Source organism: Meleagris gallopavo, chromosome 1 (assembly GCF_905368555.1).
Source record: "Meleagris gallopavo chromosome 1, MGAL_WU_HG_1.1, whole genome shotgun sequence".
Classification (NCBI taxonomy): Eukaryota; Metazoa; Chordata; class Aves; order Galliformes; family Phasianidae; genus Meleagris; species Meleagris gallopavo.
Window position 1 is genome coordinate 98,158,987 of NC_139404.1, and position 13,894 is coordinate 98,172,880.

The following is a 13,894-nucleotide window of genomic DNA, read 5'->3' on the forward strand; positions in this document are numbered from 1 at the left end:
TTGCTAACCCAGTACAATGTGTACAGTCTTCTGTGGCAGTAGATCACAACATACCAACAGATTCTATCCCCAGTTTGTTAATGCAAAATTAAGTTGTTGGGTTGTTTGTTTTGTTCTGTTGATTATTATGTTTTTGTTTGGTTTTAATTTTCTTTTGTTTATGTTTTTATTATTATTTTTCCTTACTTCATCAGCTACTGGCTTCTGTGATACTGTAACCACAAAAGGAAAAGCATTTTGCTGATTCTTGCAACAGTCTATGCAGACGGCAAATGATTTTTGATCTATAACAACAACAACAACAAAGTAATCTTAAGATAAAATGTTTTCCAGAATTGTGTATAACAAGGTGGTATAGGTAAAAAGATTGATGGGGTAACATATACACATATATAAATAAATTTCTAACAAGCTATTAAGTTATATCATCAAGAACAAAGTAAAACTCAACAGTTTATGAAGCAACTCAAGCTTCCAGTAGTAGCCAACTAAATGAAATAAAGAAATTGTTTGGGTTTAGTTCCTAATTATTTCAAGATCCCTAATTCTCATTCATTTATTTGGACAATGAAGAGAAAATGACAGTTGGACCCTCAGTGGCTCAGAACAGCATATTTGTTTCTGGAAGGAAGTTAGACTGATAAAATGAGTTTGCAGTTTACAGAGTCTGCAAACAGTTTTCCATGATTATTGCTTTTTCTGATCAGTTTTCAGTTCCATGAGATATTCTGAATTCTGTAATCTACAGACACTCTTATTGCAAACTATTTTCCAATACAAATGAGTTTTGAGCAAACTGAAATTGATAGGGTGATATATAGAAACAACAGCTTTGTTTTATCTAGAACTTTGTGTAGCATTCTGAAATAACTGATGCTGAAAATCAAATAGGAAAGTTGTTATGGACCTTTACACTTCTTTTTAATGCTCGATGTATTGTAGTGCAAGGATTAAAGCTTTTCTGAATCTAGTCTCTGTCTGCTATGCTTCAAATGGGTCAATTATGCAGGCTGTACGCTTTTTGACATGACTGACTGTTATGTGGATGTGATTCTTGTTTACTACTCCCATATATATAATAAACCCATATAAATGGTTGGTATATTTACATTGGTTCCATTGAATGCCTTATCAGCAGCTTGGAGCATGAAAAGTGTGCACAGCCTATGTAAATGTTTTTTTTGTTTGTTTTTTTTTTTTAAAGAAATTGTTAGCTGATGTATTTAAATTCTCAGAAAGGGAATTAAAAATTATACTGGGAATATGTGGAATTTTCATAGCAATTTTAAGTATAAATATATCAATAACTGAAATGTATTGCACAACTTACTAAAGTAAACTCCTTACTCATTAGAATTTAAAAGTAATCTCAGCTTCTCTGTTGTAAATCTATAGCAAATCAACAGTTAAATTTGTTAACCTCAGGCAATTCCACCAACTCAAACAGGATCATTCCAGATTTATTAAATTGTGTGAAATAACATAGCCTGTCCTAAATATTATTGTTGTTATGTCAGGGTGACACATCTGATGGGAAAAAAAAGTCTATTTTACTATTCGTTTAAAGAAAAAGAAACAACAAAACCGATACGCATTCCAGTATAACATAGTGAGTAATACTGTATAATTATAATAAATTCTTGTAACATACACACCATGGCAAATCAATTTTGTATACCCCAGTAAATTCCACTGATTCCTAAAAGTGACACTATAGGAGAAAACAGAAGAAAAGATTAAGCATGCACCCCATCATTACTGTATTTACATATACCTATAGAAATATTTCTAATTAAAATTAACAAATCAATAATAATTCCACTGAAGTAAAAAATGTTTATGAGTTTTACAGGAGTCTGAAGAAACAACCATGCTTACAACTGTCTAGAAAGCATGGAAAGATTTACAGAGGTTTTAGTTCTGTGTGAATAGAGCAACTTTTGGGAAAGGACAATAGATTATTTTTTTTTAATCCATATTATATATGATATTTTCTTTAAATCTGTAGTTACTAAGATAGAGAGTTCATCCCTTTCAAATTCATTCTTTAAAAAAGTAATACAATATTTTCTCCCATTATAGATATCCAGTAGGTAACTGAATGAGTTTGGACACAATGGTCTTTTCTCTAACGTTGCTCTTCAGAAATAGCATCCACAAAGTCATTGCTTTTTCTTTTCTTAAATAACCCTAGCACATGACTAGAGAGGAGAGTTGCTGAGATTTCCAGTATAAATTCCAAATAAGCTACTTTAGAGCTTGAAGGCTCGCTCTTTGTCAGAGATACATGACTTCTTTTGGATACAGGACAGTAAGCAATCCATTTGAAGAGAGTAAGAGCTTGTCAAGGAAATGCAGTCTCATGAGTATTTAGAATTCTTTGTTGATTCCAGAAATGCAAAATAAAAGGTAAGAATCACTGTCAAAACAGACATGAACATAATACAACTCATCAAGGAAGACACAAGCTTAGGGAAGGCTTGCTAGAAACTGGAAAGCTGTTCAGGAAAACACATGCAAAAAAAATGTGGCTGATACCAGAGCTACCACAGAGCCAGCTACTATGAGTACTAGGATTACCTCACCTTCCTCTCCCCCCCAGACAAAAAAATAAATACACAAAATAACTTGTCTGCAGGATCATTACTTGGAAATTAGAAGGTGATTTCCAAGATGTTTCAATTGTTCTAATTATTTTGAAATTTGAAGGCAATTCCCAAGTTGTTTAGATTGTGCTCCCCATTCCTTTCCTCCACCAGCTCAGCTCCACAGCATTCTGTAGCACCCCTGCCCCTGCTCAGTCTTAGGCCACACTGAGCCAGGAGCCACCTCAATCCTGACCCATCCTGCCCAGGCTAGGGCCTGTTGTGGTGGCTGAGGATGGTTGGGCTGTGGCCCATCTGTAGCCTGATCCTGTTTACCTTGTTGATGCTGTGGGATGAAGTTGGTCAGGGAGGCACCACACCACACCACCCCGGTGGTGGTCCCAGGTCTTCCCCCTACAACACCCCAGAAGATACCAGGGGGACACTCCTTGTGGAATTCTCCCTGGAGTACAGCCTCCACCCCATCAGACAGACCCCACACTCCCATATTCAACTACTAGGGAAATGCTTGGCTTTTCCCCTAAATTGAAGTTAGCAGTTTTGATGTGAGAGAATGTATTTTGCAGAAGCCTGGTCATCTGAGACTAGACATACACTGTAGGAGTGTTGTGATGGTGTCAAAGATTTGTCATACCTGCAGCAGGGAATTTCCCTGGCTTCAAACTGAGCATAGGGATTTCTACAAAGTACCTGAATCCTCTTTTTTTCCCTCTTTTTTTTTTTTTTTTTCTTTTCTCCCCAGCAGTGGCTCCTGAGGTAAATAGAAGGGTCTTATCCTCTGTACTCTGTGGTGCCCAAAGAATACATCTACACAAGATGAGATGTAATTTGCAAGCAGATCATGTTTCTTACATGGCCCTGGTAGCTGCTGATAGCTTATCTAAGAAGATTTTGAATAAAAAGATGTGATATGATAGCAAACAGAAGGGAAAAGAATAAAGAAATCTGCAAACGAAGGCAAGATGTAGCTACTCCTGCCAAGGATATAGTAGAGTTTCAAACTATATTAGTGAATACTTATGAAAGTGGTAAGTCTAAATCATCTCAAACGCATGCCAAGTGACACCAGAACGTAATTTCTGAAGATAAATTGCCTTCCAGGGCTGAATGAAATATCTCTTTGCAGAAATGTATTAGGTGACCCAGCATCAAACTGTCCCTCTTTGCATTTCTATGTTACTACCCAGACCTTGGAAAAGGACATACATGGACAAATATATTTATCTGATGGGCAGGGTCTTGGAAAGACACCCAACTGCTTCTAACAGACTATTAAGCCCTTTAAGGGACCAAGCTTGGCAGCACAAGGAGCCATTGATACCCATTTAGTGATAGATCTCAGAAAATGAATCTTACTGTGAATCAGAAGAACTGAAATACTTGGCTGGTTTTAACACTGTTCAACTGATTCTAATTAGCTCCCCAGGTGTATGATTTCCAACCATGCTTGCTTATAGGGGAGTCACACCAGTAACTCACAATTTAATCTAGTCCGGAATATGAAGAAGAAAGAGGTAAATTCTGAGGACAAATTCAATCAAGCCATATACATTTGAAAAAAAGAAAAAGATAATGGAGAGAAAACATAAAACTGCCACTTCATAAAAAAGAATGCTTCTAAGATATAACTGAGTTGTATCTGAGGTTTAAATATGCTGTCTCAGTCTTTTTTAAACAGTACAGGACAGTATCAGTGTTGATATCAGCATTTTACAGAAATCCACCAATGGATATCTGCTTTAAAGCATAATATATACTAAATATATACAGTGCTTGTTTCTGAGTTGATGTCATACTATCAGTCAACATGGAGACACTGACACACAGGCTTTACAGCATCAATGCTGTAACAGCGAAGACAAGCTAGAGATTCTCAGGCTGTAATGGATTATCATTATCATTGCTTTAGTCTCCTGTGTAGTGCTGAACCTGGTCTCAGTAACTTTAACAGTAGAAGAAAAATCATTTCTGGATTGCACACAAGTGAATATTGTCAGAAAAATTGCCTCTGAGATTTCAGGGAGAACATATGCAGTTGTATACACACATATATAACATTACTGTACATCTTACCGCACAGTTGATTAAAAAAAGAGAAGATATGCTCCAATTAGCTTTAATTGTTAATATAAAAGAAAATGTTGTAAAGTTATCTTCTTTTGTTGTTGTTGTTCATGCTTTCTCTCCACTGAGAATGCCTTGGTTATGGCTAGTTTGCTCTTAGTTCAAGTGGGAAAAATAAGACTTCAAATATCTAGCTCTAATATCAGCTCTGTTATACAGAATATTCTACAGAAGTAGACTAGAATCACATCTGAAAAAAATAATATGAGATAGTGCAAACAGCATTCTTTTATCACTCTGAGCATAAAGCTTTACAGCTGTCTAATAAATGTTCCCAGACTCTAGCCTTATACAAAAGACTTTTTCTAGACTATTTAACATGAGTAATTTTTTGCCATATGGAAATCATCCAGTAAGGCACACAGGGCAGCAGACCATGACACAGGTAGAAAGGCCACTATGTGCTGAATATGAACTCAGATTTGCATATGAGCAAATGCTTAAAACATCTATCTCTAAGATATAATTTAGAGAGAGAAAACTCTGAATGAATCTGGGCCTGCATCCTGATTAGACAGTGGGACATCTGTGCATTAGTCAATTTAAGGGAAAAGATAAACAAGTTTGTTTGGTTTTGTTTCATTGCATAGGACTGTTATTTTCTGATGCTGGAGCTATAATAGATGCATGAAATGTAAAGACAGAATTTTTTCGTTGCTTGACAGCTTGTTTATATAGTGAGAAGTATAAGACATGCAAAAACCATGTATGGCTTTGTACTATCAGTCATTCTGATTTCCTTACATGATCTTTCAGAACATCACAGGGCTGGCCAGAGTCCCATATCCCTGAACTTCATATAAATCCAAGTAAAGTGTTTTAATGTCTAGAAGAAGTCACAGAAAGCAGGCTCTGAACACCCAGATATAATAATTACCCAGATGAGAAAGGAGTTCCCCAAGTGGGAACTATAGTACAGTGGGCAGCAAAGGCTGCAGCACCCATACATACAAGATGGGGCTGAGCTTGTGCTCAAGATGGCCTATTAGTGTATACCTTCAGAATTGAAACTGCCCAGGAAACCTTCTGCCATCGTAGTCCTACTGCTGGTGAAGTGAAAGAATCTCTGTTTAAAATTGCATTTGAATGCATTCAGAGTGACAAGATTGCAGAATCCAACACTGGACTAAGTTAGCCAGTGTAACAGAATCTCAAATGTGAAAAAATTGCTAGACTTGTGTTCTTATCATTATTATGATAACATTTTAATAGAAACTGGGAAACCTCAGTCATAAAGATTTTAAGAAAATTTAATGAACAAAAGAAAGAGATTTTGTCTGTGGGTTGCATACTTGCTACGTAGGTTTTTTATGAGTTGCCTTTGCAATGTTTTTTAGTATTCTGATACTGAGTTTCAACTGAATAAACATGAGAGAAGTCAATGCTGCAAGACTTCAGTTTTAATCTTTCAGATGTGAATAGGCTTTTCCAAAGCTGAACCTGATCCTCTATATTCTATTCAAAAAGGAGAGTTTTTCAGGTACACGTACTTATTTCCTGCTGAAGATCAAGCTTATGTAATCCATACTAAGAATCCTAAGATACAAGTGATCACTTTAGAAAATCCTATCTGCAATGTTTTAAAAAACTGCCATGCTTGAATAGCTTGGACTGGAAATCATCTTCTCTGGGAATGCCTCCTCTTCTCAGCTTGCTTCAGCCACAAATCAGGACAGAACTGAATCAGCAAGTTTCATATACTGAAACCCCACAAAAACAAGACTTTCTCCATGTGATGACAGAAGTATTACTGGCTTAATTTAACATCAGTCTTAGTTCAAGTAAACTGCCACCATCTCTCACACAAGTGACAGTCTGTGTACCTCCTCAGGCCACTACACTGTAGTGTGCATTGTCTTACCTGAGCTCAGCTGTGTCTAAGGGATGTCCATCAAGAACAGCTTATGAGACTGGTGATCTCATTCCGGGGAGTTTCACTCTATTATTATTTTATGTGACTCTGGGATACATAACTCTCACAGTGTATCACACAGATATGGCTGGAAAATGAGATAGGAATCACACGGTACTTCACCCAATAATCAGGAAAATAGAAATGCAATATATTCTCTATTTCTCTTTTAACAACAGAAGTAGCCTTAGAGGAAGTAAAAGACTTCAGATTCAGAATGGTTGAAAAGGTGAAATTCATATACAGTGAAAAGATATTTGCATGTGCAGTGTCTTCTTTTTCCACCTTATGTTTCTTTTTCTAAGATGCTTTTTCTTCCAAAAATTACGAGTGAAAGTAGATCTGTTCAGCTATTCCTCTCAGTTTACCTATACTTCTCTATAACTATAAGGTTTACTTCAGAAATATCTTAATCAAAGCTTTAATTTCAAAGATTACAGTTCTCACTTTTACAGCATTCCAGCATCACCTTAAACTTTTTTGTCTTCTAAGCAAGCATCTCCATGGTTGACTATCTCTACAACTGTTACCATCTATACTGCCTGTATCACTCAAACAAATAAAAACAGATGTAAGAACAAATTATGGGAAGCATTGACTAAGCAAGTATCAAAAAAGCATGCATTATGCATAAATAAAATTTATTTTGTTACCAAGTAAACAAACAATTAGCTGTGGATGGAAATCTACAGTTCAAACATTCAAAACATGCACAAATTAATGCCAGATTGGCAAAATGCACAGCGCTCAAGGATTGTGGATAACTGTGTTTTAAGGAAGCTTATAGTGTGTAATGCTAGATTATGTTTTCAACTTACTCAAGAAGTAGAAATTGCTTACTGTTCTGATCCATATTCTATGGAAATAATTTGATTGATTTTTTAATAACTATTGCAGAAAACATGACGTGGAACAGTTTTTAATGTTTTGGATGACTATGCATTCCTTAATGAAAAAGAACGATAAAATAAGCAGGTGCATTGCATCTCTTACAATTACCTTTATTTGTCTTTCAAACACTGACTGTTTATAACAGATTGTAGGATATTGTACACCTACTACTGAAGAAAAAGAATCTCTCTTATAAACTTAAGAGACCTCTTGGAACATTATTCTTGCAAGTAATTCATGCTTTCCTCGATGCTTTTGTATCATAGAATCATAGAATAGAATCACAGAACCATTTGAGTTGGAAAAGACCCATAAAGATCATTTATTCCAGCTCTTCTACAATGAGCAGGGACACCTACAACTAGATCAGGTTGCTCAGAGCCCCAACCAGCCTGATCTTGAATTTCTCCAGGGACAGTTTTATTTTATTTTATTTTATTTTATTTTATTTTATTTTATTTTATTTTATTTTATTTTATTTCGTTTGTCCTATCTCATTAATAGTAACTGATTTCTGTAGTTTCATTCCCAAAGTTACCTTTACAGACTGATATTTTGAATATCTTAAAATAACCAGTGTATTTTTCAAAATGAATATGAAAGATTTAAGCTATTTTTTTCTTACTATATTCATTTCCTCCAATAAAACATCTTCCAGGTTATAAAAGAGAATTTAAATTAAGTAAAAGTGGTGCTGAGAAAACAAAAAATGACACTTCCTCATGAAACAATAACTATCAGGAAAGTCAGGACTCTATTCTCAACTATTTGTACTGTAAAGTACCAAATCCTGTGACTCAAAACTTGATTTCTTGAAATAAAAGCAAAATTAAGCAAACTGAAGAGACATTAGAGAGCATGTTTTTAGATAAAAGTTCACAAATCTGCAGGTAGATACTTACTGCCATGCTCATGCAATCAGGGTCAGTACTCTTGTCAACTCTGATGCTTACAAGTGGTTCTCAGCTTCGTTCTGAGTAACTCTCTTCACTGTGGAGAACGTGAATGGCCACGTTCATAATTCACTGAGTTAAAGCTTCAGAAGTGGGGAAAAAAAGGTGTATTTGCATCTTAAACTTCCACTTTCTCTATAGACTTCCAATGAAACTGAATTTTAACAAGTTTAATTTGCCTTTAATTTCACACAAGAACCAAAACTATGGTGCCAATGACACAATGACATCAGCGTTAAGCAGTTCCAGCCTTTTAATTAAGAGTAGTCTTCTCCTGCCCTAGGTGCATGGATTTTCATAACCATTGAGAATTTTAGCAGACCTCATAATCTGTTTCTTTCTCCACCCAGAATACTCTTGCAAAGCACTCAGAAAACAGAGGGCTTCATTTCACAAATACCAGGAAGATCCAGGATGTTAGATTTACACCAGCGTTCTGGCTAGCTCCTCACTCACATCAAGTGTGTGTATATCCTCTCGACAGATACTTTGAGCAGAAAGACATCATTGCCAATGAATACTACAGGGAAAACTTATCGTCTCTGTCTTCGTTCCAAACCCAGTGCCAGCAAGACTCAATGTTACTCTTAGATCTTCAATGCACAAAAAGGAGCGTTATTCAACTGACAAAGCAGGTGTTTAACTCCCTAGCTATGTACTTTACAAATTCTTGCCTCTCTTGTGCATCTCAGTGATTATTATTATTATTATTATTATTAGGAAAATAGATATTTTGAGGACATATGGAAATTTCATTTAGAAACAAATGCCAATGTAATATACTGTCATTTACTTTTTTGAGTTATAGTTAAAGAATTGATGATTTTCAGAAGTAATTGTGGTCATAACAACAGTACAAATCAGTAAACAGCTCTAAAACAGACTTGTTTAATAACTATTTCTATCTTACTAGTATAGTATATTTTTCATGTTTTCATAATTCAGTCACAAAGCAGCTTCCTTTCTTGTCTGTGGAGCTAGAATACTCAGTAAGAATTCAATTCTCTCATAAATACACCTCATTTCTGCATATATTTTGTTAGCTCATATTTTTGACTGCATCCAACCCCTCTATGTGAGACAGTTTAAAGAACACATGTTCCTGCACAACTATGAAGCCTACTCCTTACACCAGGAATACTTAAAAGGTGAAAGTCAAATGCAGTCTTCAGTAGAATAGAATTCCTGCTTCACAGTAGTTCTTAGGCTTTATAAATGGAAATGTTTTATCAAAAAGGGACTCAAAAATAAGGATTTTAATAGTTTGAACACCTTCATTCATGTTTATTCAGATTTCATTTGGTTAGTTCTTCTAATTTTAACTTTTGTTTATCTGGTCATAAAGTTTTCAGGTATGTGTTGCCTGCGTTTTCTGACCAAACTTCTACTGAATTGGCCTGTATGCCCTGCTCTTCAAACACACTTTGTATCTCATTCTGGGAATACAAGGAAGATTATTCAGAGCAGCAGCTGTGGAGCAAGATAAACGACATGAGAAAGCAACGCTGAGAACCAAGGACACCTCCAGAAGAGAAAAACAAAGTCAAGTTAGCTGCATGATAGCCGCGTGATAATGATCCTGATTGGAGGAAGAGCGCATGGCTAGGAACGACTCATGGTTCTGCTTGGGTAAGCGCATGCAGGCACAGTTAAGGAGTGTTTGTGGAATGTTTTGCTGACTCATCAAGGTGGGTGGAAAAGTTAAAAGAGAAAACTTGTGAATGTATATAAGGGATGTTAGAACCTGTAACAAATGATTTGGATCGTTCACATCTGAGTCCATGCTTCAGATGCTGCAAATCATGAGAAAAAATACACACGTAATTGATTTTATTTTTCTCATTGCTGATCTTTACATTTACACAGCATTTTCCTATACTATTTGGTATGTCAGAAGGCAGCTTGAAAAACAGATTCAGTTTAACAGAATGAAACAGCTGATACACTTTCAAAATAGTCAAATAATCAAACTCCAGCAGAAAATCACAAAATTGTCTCTGTTATAAATATTCAGAGGCTACACAGACTGGATATTAAGATTCCTCACAGGCGATTTAGAAACAATAAAGTGAAACATGGACAGAAGATAACCTGTGCAACAAACAGGATTCTCTAGTCCTACGATCATTTTTGTGATGTCCTCTGGAAAATAAGGAACCCATTGTAGCCTCCAAAAAGTACGACCTATTAAGTTTTACTACAAGTACTAAAATTACTTCTGTGATACAACTAGTCAGATATCTCCTTATTACTTTTTTCACTAACACCCTTTTAGATTAGGTATATGAACTTTGATTTATTTTTGTCTAGCTCCAACTTTAGATTAGGAATAGAAAATGTATGTCAACTATCGTCATCATGATATTAATCTCAAAATAATGTTTCCCAATTTTATATGCAATTTTACAACCACATGAAAGCTACACTTGCAGCAGATGTATGATTTTCAGATTAACCTTATTTCTCCATTCTTCTTTTACAATGTGCTGTTTTCAGCTGATGAGAATTGGAAACTAATTTAGAACTTAATAGCATAATCATTCATCCATCATTGATTAATGTTAGGATTTTAACAAGGAAGAAATAAAATCTTTTGCAAAACAAGATATCAAGATACTTCTGAAAGAGAATTCAATTTTAAATTTGATCATCATTCACTAATAATTGCAATTAGAGTTTAGCTTATTAAATACCATCTGTTTTCTAAACATCAAGGAATATTCTGTAAAGATTTCTCTAAAGGAAAAAAACTCACGCAACAAAAGCTTGTGCCATCTTTTTTAACATTACTTTGCATATTGGATATTTAACCTTTTAACAAAGAAAGAAGAATTGACCAACAAGATAATAAATGCATATGCTAAAAGGATAAGAACATAACGAATAATAAACTCTTCAGAAGCACCCAGTCTTAAATAAACTTGTCCTTTAAGTATATTTACCTCTAAGGAATTCAGAAGGGAAAAAAAAAAAAAAAAGTTCACAATATTTTCTTAATCTCATTTCCTTTTTCTTTTTTTTCCTATTTATTTATTTATTTATTTATTTATTTATTTTAATGTGTTAAGAATATTATATAATGCTTCTCACAAGAATGCAGCTTATGGATCCAAAAAGCCCAAAGTCTTATGCCACCATTAAGTCTCAGAATAGTCAGTGGAATGCCAGCAGTCACAGATGTTACTCAAGTTGAACTAATTGCATTGCAGGACCCGATGAGAGTAGAGTAGTTCATGGAAGAAGCAGATGGAGAAGTTTCCATTATATAAACACATACCATTTCCTTATAAAAATCATAGAATTTAAGCACCTCTGTATTATCTCCTGTCCTTTTTTATATGACCATAAGACACTCTGGGAAGATTCTGTCTTGCACCTGAATTCACTTCATTCTCATAAAGTAATACAATTGTTTGTATTGAATGGAGACTTAAAAGTAATCTAGTCCAACTGCACTGCAATGAATAAGAACACCTACAGCTAGATTAGGTAGCTCAGAGCCCCCCCTTCCAGCCTGACCTTGGATTTCTCCAGAGATAGAGCTTCTACCACTTCCCTGGGAAACCTGTTTCAGTGCCTCGCTACTCTAATTGTAAAAAACATCTTCCTTATATCCAACCTAAATGTCCCCTCTTGTGGTTTGAAACCATTTCCTCTTGTCCTATCGCAGCAGACCCTGTTAAAGATTTTGTCCCCTTCTTTCTTCTCTGTCCTCTTTAGAGACTGAAAGGCTGCTCTCAAGTCTTCTCAGGGCCTTCTCCTCTCCCAGCTGAAAAGCCCCGGCTCTCTCAGCCTCTCCTCATAGGGGAGGTGTTCCATTTCATGGATCATTTTTGTGGACCTCCTCTGGATGTGCTCCAGCAGGTCTATATCTCTGCTATACTGAAGACTCTGCATCTGGACAAAGTACTTCAGACAAGGTCTCACCAGTGCAGAGTAGAAGGACAGAATCACCTCCCTTGACCTGCTGGCCATGCTTCTTTTGATGCAGCCTAGGATATGGTTGGCTTTCTGGGCTATGAGGGCACATTGCTGGCTCATGTCCAGCTGCCATCAACCCTCATCCCCTCATCCTTTTTGGCAGGGCTGTGTTCCTCCTTACACCCCCCATCTTGTACTGATAGTGAAGGTTGCCATGAGCCATGTGCAAGACCTTGTACTTGGATTTTTTGAACATCATAAGGTTCACCTTGGCTCACTGCTTGAGCCTGTCTAGGTCTCTGCAGATGCCATCCAGTCCTTTGGGCATGTCAGCCACACCACATAGCTCAGTGTCACCCACAAACTTGCAGAGGATTTTATGGGGGACCATGTCAAATGTCTTACTGAATTCCAGAATACATGACATCGGTGGCTCTTCTAGCTTCTTTCAAAGCTACAAGGTTGGTCAGGCAGGATCTGTCTTGCTGATTCTGTGGACATTATAGTTTTCCCTCTTTTTCACTGTGCATCAAATGGGAAACATATTCTTTATTCCTTTAAATGGTTAAGAAAAATAATAAAAAAAAAGAGTTAACATTTTAATGCCATCTCATACTGACTAAAGAAAGAAAGAAGAAGCAATTGGTTCATTTATATAAAACGAAAATTTTTCCAATGACACTGGTAAAATAATATGCACACGAAAAACATAATCCACTTAGTAATCATTCAATAATATTACTAAATTTGTTGACAAGAAAATAGTTATAACATATTTAAATATTTGGTGTATTTTGAATTTTTGATTTGCATAATGTCAGAGTTATAACCAATGCTAACTTTAAAGAGTTGAGTTTGAATCATTAATATAGTTTTCTGTTTGTTGTTGTTGTTGTTGTTGTTGTTTGTTTTGTTGTTTTTAATCAAACACCGGTAGTATTATTTATTTAGCTTGGTCTATTCCCTCTTCCCTTCATTAGCTGTTTTTGGCATGGAGTTCAGATATTCTACTGGAAAAAAAAGTTTTGTAAATATTTTACATTGATGTGTTAGTGTAGGCTAGCCAAAACCCAAAGCTGTCAACCTGTTCTGTGCCTCCAGCATTAAAACTAGCTTAAAAGAATGGTAATGACAGGCAAGTTTCCTAATTTTACAACTATTTTAGAACAGTATTGATGCTATAAATGGAAAATACAATTGATATTATATAAAATACAGCTGAAATTTCCTGTATTTATTATCACACATAATTATTTGAGCATTTGCCCAACACATCCAACAGAAAGCTATATTATTCACACAAATAATGAATACATTATATGTAGAAACTTAACATCACACCCATATATGGGTCTAGCTATAAATTCAGATTTAAAACACTTTATCTCTTACTTCTCAGATTTGTTTGTTTGTGTTCAGGCAAATCTATTCCTCTCAAAAGCATTATCATATTTCTTTCAGCAAAAGAAAAGCTAAAAAATTGAAGC

At 35.5% G+C, this 13,894-nt stretch overlaps 1 long non-coding RNA gene across 2 annotated transcripts in view; it reads left to right on the forward strand.

Moving 5' to 3' along the window:
• Positions 1–13,894, forward strand: part of LOC146545533 (uncharacterized) — a 71,005-nt gene that overhangs the window by 6,364 nt on the left and 50,747 nt on the right. The window contains exons 2-3 of one of the 2 annotated variants that reach the window (XR_014887732.1): positions 8,971–9,121; positions 9,832–10,115. This is a non-coding gene — a long non-coding RNA (uncharacterized LOC146545533). The remainder of the gene's footprint in view (positions 1–8,970; positions 9,122–9,831; positions 10,116–13,894) is intronic. The other variant, XR_014887727.1, reaches the window with a different exon arrangement.